The 11,977-nt window shown below is 28.1% G+C and overlaps 1 long non-coding RNA gene across 8 annotated transcripts; it reads right to left on the bottom strand.

The window, feature by feature from the left end:
- Positions 1–2,844: 2,844 nt before the first annotated feature.
- On the bottom strand, positions 2,845–10,724 carry LOC110879831. Of its 8 annotated transcripts, none has more exons than XR_004883749.1 (10): positions 8,483–8,614; positions 8,325–8,345; positions 7,935–8,215; positions 7,590–7,640; positions 6,455–6,528; positions 6,132–6,223; positions 5,711–5,778; positions 4,776–4,882; positions 4,368–4,424; positions 2,845–2,982 (listed from the first exon to the last, which is right to left on the bottom strand). It is a non-coding gene; the product is annotated as an uncharacterized LOC110879831 (long non-coding RNA). The 8 variants fall into 8 exon arrangements; XR_004883748.1 differs by lacking the exon at positions 2,845–2,982 and adding an exon at positions 4,120–4,224; XR_004883751.1 differs by lacking the exon at positions 2,845–2,982 and having other exon boundaries at positions 4,207–4,424; positions 7,935–8,021; positions 8,195–8,215.
- Positions 10,725–11,977: the final 1,253 nt, after the last annotated feature.

Here is an 11,977-nt window from a genome sequence, read left to right as displayed (position 1 = left end):
AAAGTCAAAAAGATTTTCGACAACTGATGTTGGAAAGCTGATTTTCAAAGTCTCAAAGTGCTAAACATGATGACATTGTTGTGAGGGGGAGAGTGTCCTTTGAATGTCAAAATATGTTTTTAAATCAACAATTGGTTCATCATAGAGGAGTTATTATGATTGGGAGTCGGTGTTGGTGCATACATGTATATTCAAATTGTTAAATTTTGAAAATTTACTTCTGAGTTAAGAATGTGCAGGAATAGCCAGGTTTCAATCTTGAACCTGAAGATAGAGTGCCAGGTTCCAATACCTGAGGTTTCTGTGATCTTAACAAGCCAGATTACGATCCCAGCAAATTGAGAGGGGGAGTCTGAAGACATCAAAGCAGGATAAGTTGAGCCAGGATATTCAATCTTGAGTCCTGAGCAGAACTAGAGCCAAGTTTCGATCTTGGAAATTAAAAACTCGATGGAAAGAGCTTGAGCCAGATTTCGATGCTGTGGACAAAGTTAAAGCCAGGCAACAATCTTGGAACATGAAGAGCCAGGCTGATGGATCCTGAGAAGCTGTGTGATGGAAAGCCAGACAACGATCCTGATACAGATGCTGCTGAAGAACAAATAAATTCCAGCACATTGTTAAAGGGGAGTATGTTGATGAAGATAGAAAGACAAGCCCAGAGGCTGATCAAGACTGAAGTTTGTGAAGACTCGATGGACGACTCGTCAACATCTGAGGGGGAGTCTGTTGGTGCACTACATCTGTCGACTTGGTCTTGTATCGAGTCTTAGTTTGCATTGTATAGATTAGGGCACGTTTTACGAGAAAACAGGAGAATGTATGAGTATTAGGTGATGATTTCGCTCATAGTGTCAGTCAGGTGATTTCAGGCGAAATCACTATGTCTGATTTCGCTTATGTGGTCAGGATGATTTCACTCATGTGACTCTGTGTCTCTTGGGGCGAAATCACAGTACTATATATAGGTCATGTTGAGCGAAATCAGGTAACAGTTGTACGATTTCCATACTGAGGTGCTGCCGGTGTGAAGACTGACTGTAATTGCATTCCGATCAATACAATCAGTAGTTAAAGTAAAGAATCAGCTGTTTCTAGCTTTGTTTCTTGTTATTCCGCACATGAAACAGAGTAGAACACCTCTGAACGACTCATTCGGGTCAGGTCACCGATCCTACATCTTTTCAACGCATCATCATCATATTCCTGCAATATATATTAAAGTAACGGTCAACACCTAAAGCATTGGTGAGCATACAAGTTTGGTTTACTAGCATACGCAAAAAAAGTTTAACAAAATCCACATCGCAAAATCGTATACTAAGGCATAACTTATCACGAACTAGCATGCATCACATACGTGTCAACCCAAAGATTCTACTCGTGAAATCAAGTCCTCAAAATGACAAGACCATTAACGTTTGAATACTTAACAATGACCCATCAAACGGGTGGTGTGCTACTCTTATAGCGCTATACATGTTAAGTTTGGCTCATGAAGTTAATGACAAGTATTTGTGCAAAATTGGCTTCTAGCATGCAAGTATCCTAGTGTATAACGTATTAAGCATGTATGTACGGATTTGTTTGATTGAATCATGTGAATATTTTGTGTATGTTTAAGTTTGATATGTATATATATTGCACCCTAAAAGAGTACTTAAAGTAAAAAGGGGTCATGTATACTCACAGTTTGCAAAGCCTCCAAATGTGAGCAGAGAGTCTTGAGAGTTTAGGAAAGCGCCGAGATTATCCTACAAGGATGAACGAGACGTTTGAGTTTATGGAGTTTAGTATTGCGTAGGGATTAAACATTTAAAGTAGTATATAAGTATGTATATCGCAAGAAATTACATCTTGTCTAAAGCACTCATATGGACACTATTTTGGTCATGTTTTCATGGGTACCGATTCACCCATTAGAATCCATAGTTTAAGGAACTTTAGTCCAAGATGAAAATGACCACAATACATAACATTCCACCATGAGATTGGTTGGTGTTATGATTTGGTTCTAATATATATATATATATATATATATATATATATATATATATATATATATATATATATATATATATATATATATATATATATATATATATATATATATATATATATATATATATAGGGGGAGGTTCATTTGAGAAGAATCTTCTTAAAAGAAGAAAAAATGAATTAATTTAGACCCTATATTTTTTATCAATGGTTGTGAATCAAAATTTCATTTTTGTCCACTTTTAATTAATGCTTTAATTACTAAGGGTAGTATAGACATTTTGATGTAAAATATTAATAGATATTTGAAAGAGTTACTCAAGTCTTATTAATGCAACCATAAATTTCTCCTTCACCGTCATTAATGTATTGACTCCTACACAAATTTTATTAGAAGTGCCAAAATTATTTAAAAATTTTGTGTCCTACACATATTTTATTATGAGTCGCAAAATTATTTAAAAGTGTTTGAGCCCTACACATTCTGTATCCTACATCAAAATATTGTTTTAATGGTGTAGGAAACGTTGAAAACGTAAGATCATGTGCATGATTGTTTTTATTGTGTAAGGTGCACAACTATTTTACAAGATAGACTCATTAAATGATTAGAGTTCATTAATTTGAATAGCAAAAATAAATAATGGACTTATTAAATGATTTGTTCAAATTACCTTGTATCCTTTATTCTTTTTATTCTTCTTATTTGAACTCTCCACTATATATATATATATATACTAGGTACGCGGGTAGAAAAATTTACTTTATATTAATCGAGTTATGTCATTAAATAAAATAAAATACATGTTTTCAAACATAATTTTTTATAATTGTTTTGATTGAAAGTTGTAGTCAATGGGTTGCGAGTAAGGTCAGAAACTTCGGGCAAGAACCGGAGGCAGAAACTTGCCTCTCTGAACGACCCATGAAACAAAAAAAAACTTTTATTTTTATAATAAAATATACACATGAAGTTGTTCGAACCTGCAAAACAAACTCATTTAATTAGATTTAGAAGTGGCAACTCTCTCTCTATCCTCTTTTCTGTGTGTTAAATTATTCTTTTTTTTCCTTTTCCTTTCAATTTTTTCAGAATATAATTCAGATTATAACAACCTCTCATTTTTTATACTTAAATGTGAATCTAATTGTTCAAACTTATTTGTCTACAATCAACAAAATCTCATATAACCAGCAATTTCATGCACAATCAAAGGTGTCACAATCAAACACAAACATAATTCAATCTACACATTTCTCAAAACACAATCTCTAACATCACTAACCTGTAGCAATAATTCAAAACCCTAACTAATGTGTTGTGCACTCACTAATATCTGCTACACATGTCTCACTTATTCATCTTCACAACTTCAAACACATCTTATCTAACACCTTATGCCAATCAACAAAATCTCATATATACATAAACCTTGAATATTACTCAAACACATCTTATTTAATGAATCAAAATAAAAACACATAAACCTTGAATATTACTCAATTTATGACTACTATCCCACAAAACAAAACTTTGTCAACAAATTATACTAACTTATGCAATGGTAAACCATAAAAATAACAAATTAATTTAGATGATTAGCCTTGCAGAAAACCCAAATCGGGAAAGTTTACCAGAATTGTTAGCGAAAAAAATCAGACTCAGATTGGGTTACTCAAGCGGATATTAATCACGAAAAAAATCAGACTCAGATTGTCATTACTTCAAAATTTAAATTTAAAATAATGATTGAGTTCAAAATTTAAAATTTAAAATCTGAAAATCAAATCACTAATATCCAATCCCGTAAATCAAGCAAACTTATTAGGAAAGTCTAACCTTTAAAATTTAAATTCAATTTACAGTTTCGAAATTTAAAATCAAACACATTAATGGCAAACTTTCAAATCTAATAAGTTATGTTCAAACTTATTTGTCTACAATCAACAAAATCTCATATAACCAGCAATTTCATACACAATCAAAGGTGTCACAATCAAACACAGACATAATTCAATCTACACATTTCTCATAACACAATCTCTAACATCACTAACCTGTAGCAATAATTCAAAACCCTAGCTAATGTGTTGTGCACTCACTAATATCTGCTACACATGTCTCACTTATTCATCTTCACAACTTCAAACACATCTTATCTAATACCTTATGCCAATCAACAAAATCTCATACATCAATCAGCGATACAATGCACAATCAAATACCTCACAATCAATTTCAAACATCAATCAATATACAAAATTTCTCAAGGCACAAATTTTAATATCACTAACCTAATGCGCTACTACTCAATAATGTGTCGGTGCCATGAAAAAACATCATAACCTTAACTAATGTGTTAACTTACCAAGGATCAAGGCTGTATATTTTCCCAATGTTGTTTGTCCGACGCATCGTCACAAATCTAGCAACCGAGTCAATCAAATTATTAGTTAAAACCAAATAAACAAAGTATACTAATATCCAATCCCGTAAAACAAGCAAACTTATTAGGAAAGACTAACTTTTCAAATTTAAATTCAATTTACAGATTCGAAATTTAAAATCAAACAGATTAATGGCAAACTTTCAAATTTAAATTTAACATAATAATTGACTTCGAAATTGAAAATTTAAAATCAAACACAATAATGGTTTATTTCAAAATTTAAATTTAGATTAATGATTAACTTCAAAATTTAAAATTTAAAATCTGAAAATCAAATCACTAATATCTAATCCCGTAAATCAATCAAACTTATTAGGAAAGTCTAACCTTACGAATCAAAACCAACCGACATGGTACCAATTTATAGCAATAGCAAGCATATCTCTGTCCAACATAGTTGCAGCCAAAAACTCCGGACCATCCAAAATAAACACCTAATGAATCAAAATAAAAGCACATCCCTAAAATTACAAATAATATAGTCAAAGCATCTCATAAAAAACATCAGGATTTCAAAGCATTCAAAATTTAAAATCAAACACAATAATGGTTTACTTCAAAATTTAAATTAAAATAATGATTGACTTCAAAATTTAAAATTTAAAATCTGAAAATCAAATCACTAATATCCAATCCCATAAATCAAGCAAACTTATTAGGAAAGTCTAACCTTTCAAATTTAAATTCAATTTACAGATTTGAAATTTAAAATCAAACACATTAATGGAAAACTTTCAAATTTAAATTTAAAATAATGATTGATTTCAAAATTTAAAATTTAAAAATCAAATCACTAAGGAAACATACCAAAAATATAGGATCATATTACTCAATAAACTTTAACAACGAATGAGAGTTGTTTTTAGGATCCATAACTGCAAATGAAGTAACCATTGTTTTAAAAAATATATAATGGTAATATATTTATAGAAACAAAGACTATTTACAGAAACCGAATCATACTTCCGAATACAAAAATAATCTTTAACAACAATAATCTGTTTATAGAAACAAAAACAACTTTAAAATTGAAATCAAAGGCATCTTTAAAGAATTAACAACTAACTAAATACAAAATTTATAACTCAATGACTCACGATAAATCATCATCAATAATTTTAAGACATTGACATATGGAAGTTGTTCTCCCCACAATAAGGTTGCAAAATCATATGGTATTTCCTATCAATCGAAACAAAAAAAAAACATATAAGTTGCAATAACTTATTGTGTGCACAAAACCGAAAACTTAAGAAACATACCAAAAATATAGGATCATAGTCCCCAATCAACTTTAACAACGAAGGAGCGTTGTTTTCATGATCCATAACTGCAATGGAAGTAACCACTGTTTTAAAAAAAAATATAACGATTTATAGAAACAAAGTCTATTTACATAAACTGAATCATAATTTCGAATACAAAAATCATCTTTAACAACACTAATCTATTTATAGAAACAAAAACAACTTTAAAAAGAAATTAAAGACATCTTTAAAGAATTAACAATTAACTAAGTACAAAAATCATAACTAAATACAAAAAAATTATAACTCACAAAACAAACCATAAGAACTTCAAAAGATAATCACATAAAATTTCAAATTAACACCTAAAGACAAAAATAAAAAAGAAAGACTATACATATCAAAAAACAAACAACACCAACAAAACTAAACTAACCTCTTTTTGGTCGACGAACAATTCGAAAAATATAGGATCATAGTCCTCAATCGACTTTAATAACGAAGGAGCATTGTTTTCATTATCCATAACTGCAAACGAAGTAACCATTGTTTAAAAAAAATATAACGGTAATCTATTTATAGAAACAAAGTCTATTTACAGAAACCGAATCATAATTTCGAATACAAAAATCATCTTTAACAACACTAATCTATTTATAGAAACAAAAACAGATTTAAAAAGAAATTAAAGACATCTTTAAAGAATTAAAAACTAATTAAATACAAAAATTATAACTCACAAAACAGTGCAAGATATACCTTTCCTTCAACTTCTCATAGGAACCCATTCAATAGTTCCTTGTAGGGGAAGGAGTCTGAAAAAAGCTCTTCACCTAAAATTACAAAACACAAAAAGTTTGTGAGATATGCAACTCGAGTACAAAAACAATAGTCAAAGACTCGAAGCATCCCTAAAGTTACAAATAATATAGTCAAAGCATCTCATAAAAAAACATCAAGATTTCAAAGCATACAAAATTTAAAATCAAACACAATAATGGTTTACTTCAAAATTTAAATTTAAAATAATGATTGACTTCAAAATTTAAAATTTAAAATCTGAAAATCAAATCACTAATATCCAATCCCGTAAATCAAGCAAACTTATTAGGAAAGTCTAAACTTTCAAATTTAAATTTAATTTACAGATTCGAAATTTAAAATGAAACACATTAATAGAAAACTTTTAAATTTAAAATTTAAATAGAAACCTTAATTCCAGAAAAATTATCATACTAAAAATAAATCACTAAAATTTGAATTTGAGGTTTCAAAAAAAAAAAAAAATCATTAACGAAATTTAAACTGTGACAATCAAAATAAGGATTTTTTTATTAGTACTCAACAAATGATCGTTAAATAATTAATTAAAAGTGTAATACCATATAAGAAAACAAATATTATATATATTTTGATAAAAAAAATAAATTATATACATCAAAATTATTTCTCATTCTATTGTAGTTTTCATTTTACTTAAATATGATTGTTAATTAATAAAGAAACAAATTTATCTAAAATAACTTTGATATGTTATTGCATTATAAATGGAAATATTACTTTACAAAACTTTGGAAATTACGAATAGACAAAATCGACCAAATAATTTAACATAAATAAATTATCATTGTTTTGTTAATTATTATAAATTTTATAAGTTTCCTAAAATTAATAATAAGTTAATAAAAATATAAGATATACATCTAGAAATAAGTCAACATACAAATTCAAACATCTACTTATTTGGTAATTTGACTGTTATGTTTTATCGTGTGTAAGATATATTCAATTGTTGTATTTTTTTATAAAAATATATAAAACTAACATTCGTATTGAAAAAAATACATAAGTAACTATCATAATTCGAACAAAATATCAAATCAGAAATACTCACATCAGAAAAAACTATGGAGGACAGACTCGGTTCAGAAATAAATATCTATAACTGCAAAAGAAGTAAGCAATTTTTTAAAAAAAATATAACTGTAACATATTTATAGAAACAATGTCTAATTAAAGAAACAGACTTGTAATTCAAATTTCAAAAATTAACCTTAAAAAACAGTGGTCTATTTATAGGAAAAAAATAAATTTTAAAAAGAAATTAAATGTTTCTTTAAAGCTAAATTGAACAAATGATAACTGAAAAATCAAAGAATATAAACTTCAAAACATTGATAATTTAATAAGAATAAAACACACTATATATATATATATATAAAAAATATGATAAACTAACCTCTGTTGCTTGACGAATGGTGGGATTCAGATTGTTATAACGGATGTAAGGAATCACATGAAAAAATACAACAACCAAAATCATTAACTGCGATAAATGTGGAATAGATGATTAAGAAAAACCCGAAAACTTGATTTTATACATAACAAAAATCAACAAAAAACATCTGATGTAGATTTTGGTTTAAGAAAAAAATAAACATGTTCAATCTCTTAGATTAAAGATGTATACTACATAAACAACCGAGTAAAACAACATACCTTCAAGATTTATGGTCTGATCTACAAAATCAGAAAAAAAGAAGTTAATATAGTTAAAAAAAAATTAAACATGTTCAATCGCTTAGATTAAAGATGAATACTACATAAACAACAGAGTAAAACAACATACCTTCAAGATATATAGGCGGATCTACAAAAAATCAGGAAAAAAAGGTTAATAGAAGTAGAAAGATTAAACAAAATAAAAACATCATAAAATCTTTGAAAAATCTGAAATGACTATTAAATCCTGAGACTACTTTTCCAGCTTTGCTTTCAAATACAAACCTTCATTGTTCTCACAATCACCCATACGCGGTTTAGTGGAAGACTGAGAAGAACATAAATCCACATCATAAACGGCATCCAAATTACGCTTAAGTTCATTCTCCAGCATCTTCTACCCAACATTGTATTAAGATTTTGATAGTAGTTAAAATATAAATGAAAGCGTATTAAGATTCTGATAGTAGTTAAAATATAAATGAAACCATAATTTAAAATGAACAACAAAATATAAATAAAAATTTAGTTGATAAAATTAGAAAAATTAAAATAATAAATTTTGCTCACTTTTCCTTAAATGTCAGTATCTGATCAAAATTGTCGTTAAATGAAAAGCCGTGTACCATCAAAATTTGTAGATATCCCCCATTTACCTGTTATTAAGTAACATAAATACACATCACATTTACTCGAAATATTGAAGCTTAAGATTGAGCCATTTTCAAATTAACATGAGATTGAACACTTACCTTGCATAACCCAACTTTGATCAAAACAAAACCTCAATTGCAAATAGAAAACTGTGACAATCAAAATAAGGATTTTTTTATTAGTACTCAACAAATGATCGTTAAATAATTAATTAAAAGTGTAATACCATATAAGAAAACAAATATTATATATATTTTGATAAAAAAAATAAATTATCTACATCAAAATTATTTGTCATTCTATTGTAGTTTCCATTTTACTTAAATATGATTGTTAATTAATAAAGAAACAAATTTATCTAAAATAACTTTGATATGTTATTGCATTATAAATGGAAATATTACTTTACAAAACTTTGGAAATTACGAATAGACAAAATCGACCAAATAATTTAACATAAATAAATTTTCATTGTTTTGTTAATTATTATAAATATTTATAAGTTTCCTAAAATTAATAATAAGTTAATAAAAATATAAGATATACATCTAGAAATAAGTCAACATACAAATTCAAACATCAACTTATTTGGTAATTTGACTGTTATGTTTTATCGTGTGTAAGATATATATTCAATTGTTGTATTTTTAATAAAAATATATAAAACTAACATTCGTATGAAAAAAATACATAAGTAACTATAATAATTCGAACAAAATATCAAATCAGAAATACTCACATCAAAAATACTCATATCAGAAAAAACTATGGAGGACAGACTCGGTTCAGAAATAAATATCTATAACTGCAAAGGAAGTAAGCAATTTTTTAAAAAAATATAACCGTAACATATTTATAGAAACAATGTCTAATTAAAGAAACAGACTTATAATTCAAATTTCAAAAATTAACCTTAAAAAACAGTGGTCTATTTATAGGAAAAAAATAAATTTTAAAAAGAAATTAAATGTTTCTTTAAAGCTAAATTGAACAAATGATAACTGAAAAATCAAAGAATATGAACTTCAAAACATTGATAATTTAATTAGAATAAAACACACTATATATATCAAAAAAAAATATGATAAACTAACCTCTGTTGCTTGACGAATGGTGGTATTCAGATTGTTATAACGGATGTAAGGATCACATGAAAAAATACAACAACCAAAATCATTAACTGCGATAAATGTGGAATAGATGATTAAGAAAAACCCGGAAACTTGATTTTATACATAACAAAAATCAACAAAAAACATCTGATGTAGATTTTGGTTTAAGAAAAAAATCAACATGTTCAATCTATTAGATTAAAGATGTATACTACATAAACAACCGAGTAAAACAACATACCTTCAAGATTTATGGTCTGATCTACAAAATCAGAAAAAAAGAGGTTAATATAGTTAAAAAAAATTAAACATGTTCAATCGCTTAGATTAAAGATGAATACTACATAAACAACAGAGTAAAACAACATACCTTTAAGATATATAGGCGGATCTACAAAAAATCAGGAAAAAAAAGGTTAATAGAAGTAGAAAGAACAAAGATTGAACATACCTTTAAATACAAAGGAATAACATAAATTCAACATCAGATCTTCATTCGGAACATATAATAACGAAGATTTAAGTTCGATTTGGTGTACGGAATAACATAAAATCAACATCCGATCTTCATTCAGAACATATAATAACAAAGATTTAACTTCGATTTGGTGTATTTACCTTTGATCTTGATTCAATGTTGAAAATCCGGTGAGAAGATGACGATTCTAGAAGAAAGAGAAGAGAGAAAAGAGTAAAGTTGTGGTAGGTATGTATGATTGTTATGACAATTCACATAGGTTTTATATGATCCGAATATATTCCGGAAAAAAAACCCGACCCAATACATAAAACGGATCCCGCCTCTTTTCTATAGAAATTGTGAATGTAGAAAGCAAAATGGGATTTCCCTCCCAAACCAAATTGCCACATCAGCTTACATGGCCAAAGACAAATGCCACATAGCCCAAATCCATCTCATTTATATATATATATATAGATATATATATATATATATATATATATATATTGGGTCAGGATTTAGGGAAAACACTGAAAAGTGTCAGAATAGTGAGAATGCTTGTGGATCGTCCGATAAAAACAATATACGGACTAGATTGGCGCGGTGGCGTTTTTGTAAATAACATCAATTTTATTACATGGACGCGTTTCATTAATGGTAAAAAAGGTCTTTTACCACTCAAATTCAAAACGCCAAACTAAAATAAGAACACGCCATTCAAAACGAATAAACGTCATTAATAAAAAAAGGCCAAAGCTTAGTGATAAAACGCATTGCAGACTTACAGGTAGAAGAAACAAACAGTAACTGAAATTTAATTATTAACATTTATTAGAAGAAATCCCCTCCTAAATTACGCGCCAAAACATCATTATATAAACAACGTTAACATCAAGCGATGGTTACATCTCTGATGTAATACCATCCACGGAAGACTATTAGTTTTTGTTTGATTTTGTCTTAGCTGTACTTTTTTAAATTACTAATGAATTTAAAAACGCCATGAACGCCAAGAAATTTACCTTTATAACATATATGAACTGTTGAAATCTACAAAAAACGCCTAATGAATTTGGGAATGCCATGGACGAAAAGAAGTTATAATTACTAATTGATTTTAATGAATTTGGGGACGCCATAAACGCCAAAATATATACTATGCACGTGATTTAAAAAAATAATAAAATGCCAAGTGGTTATTGAATCTAACTAAACGCCAAAAAAATCTTAGACGCCAAAAAAATGAAGCGGTGTTGTGAGACACATTGAAAAAAAGAATATAAAAGGACAAAAAACCCCTCCGCCCTTCACTTATCTCTTGCCACGTGTTGGGCCAGGATCCGTTCTCGCACTTTAGGGCGTTTTCTCTTGATCCCGTTTCTCTATATATATATATATACATATATATATACATATATGTATATATGTGTATATACATATATGTATATACATATATGTATATATATATATATGTATATATATATATATAGGGAGAAGATCATGCGAGAACCACCTCTTATTGTGAGAACCGTGAGAACCAATGTGAACACACCA

Source organism: Helianthus annuus, chromosome 16 (genome assembly GCF_002127325.2).
Source record: "Helianthus annuus cultivar XRQ/B chromosome 16, HanXRQr2.0-SUNRISE, whole genome shotgun sequence".
Lineage (NCBI taxonomy): Eukaryota > Viridiplantae > Streptophyta > Magnoliopsida > Asterales > Asteraceae > Helianthus > Helianthus annuus.
The sequence above is the reverse complement of the archived record's forward strand: the minus strand, read 5'-3'. Positions and strand labels throughout refer to the sequence as shown.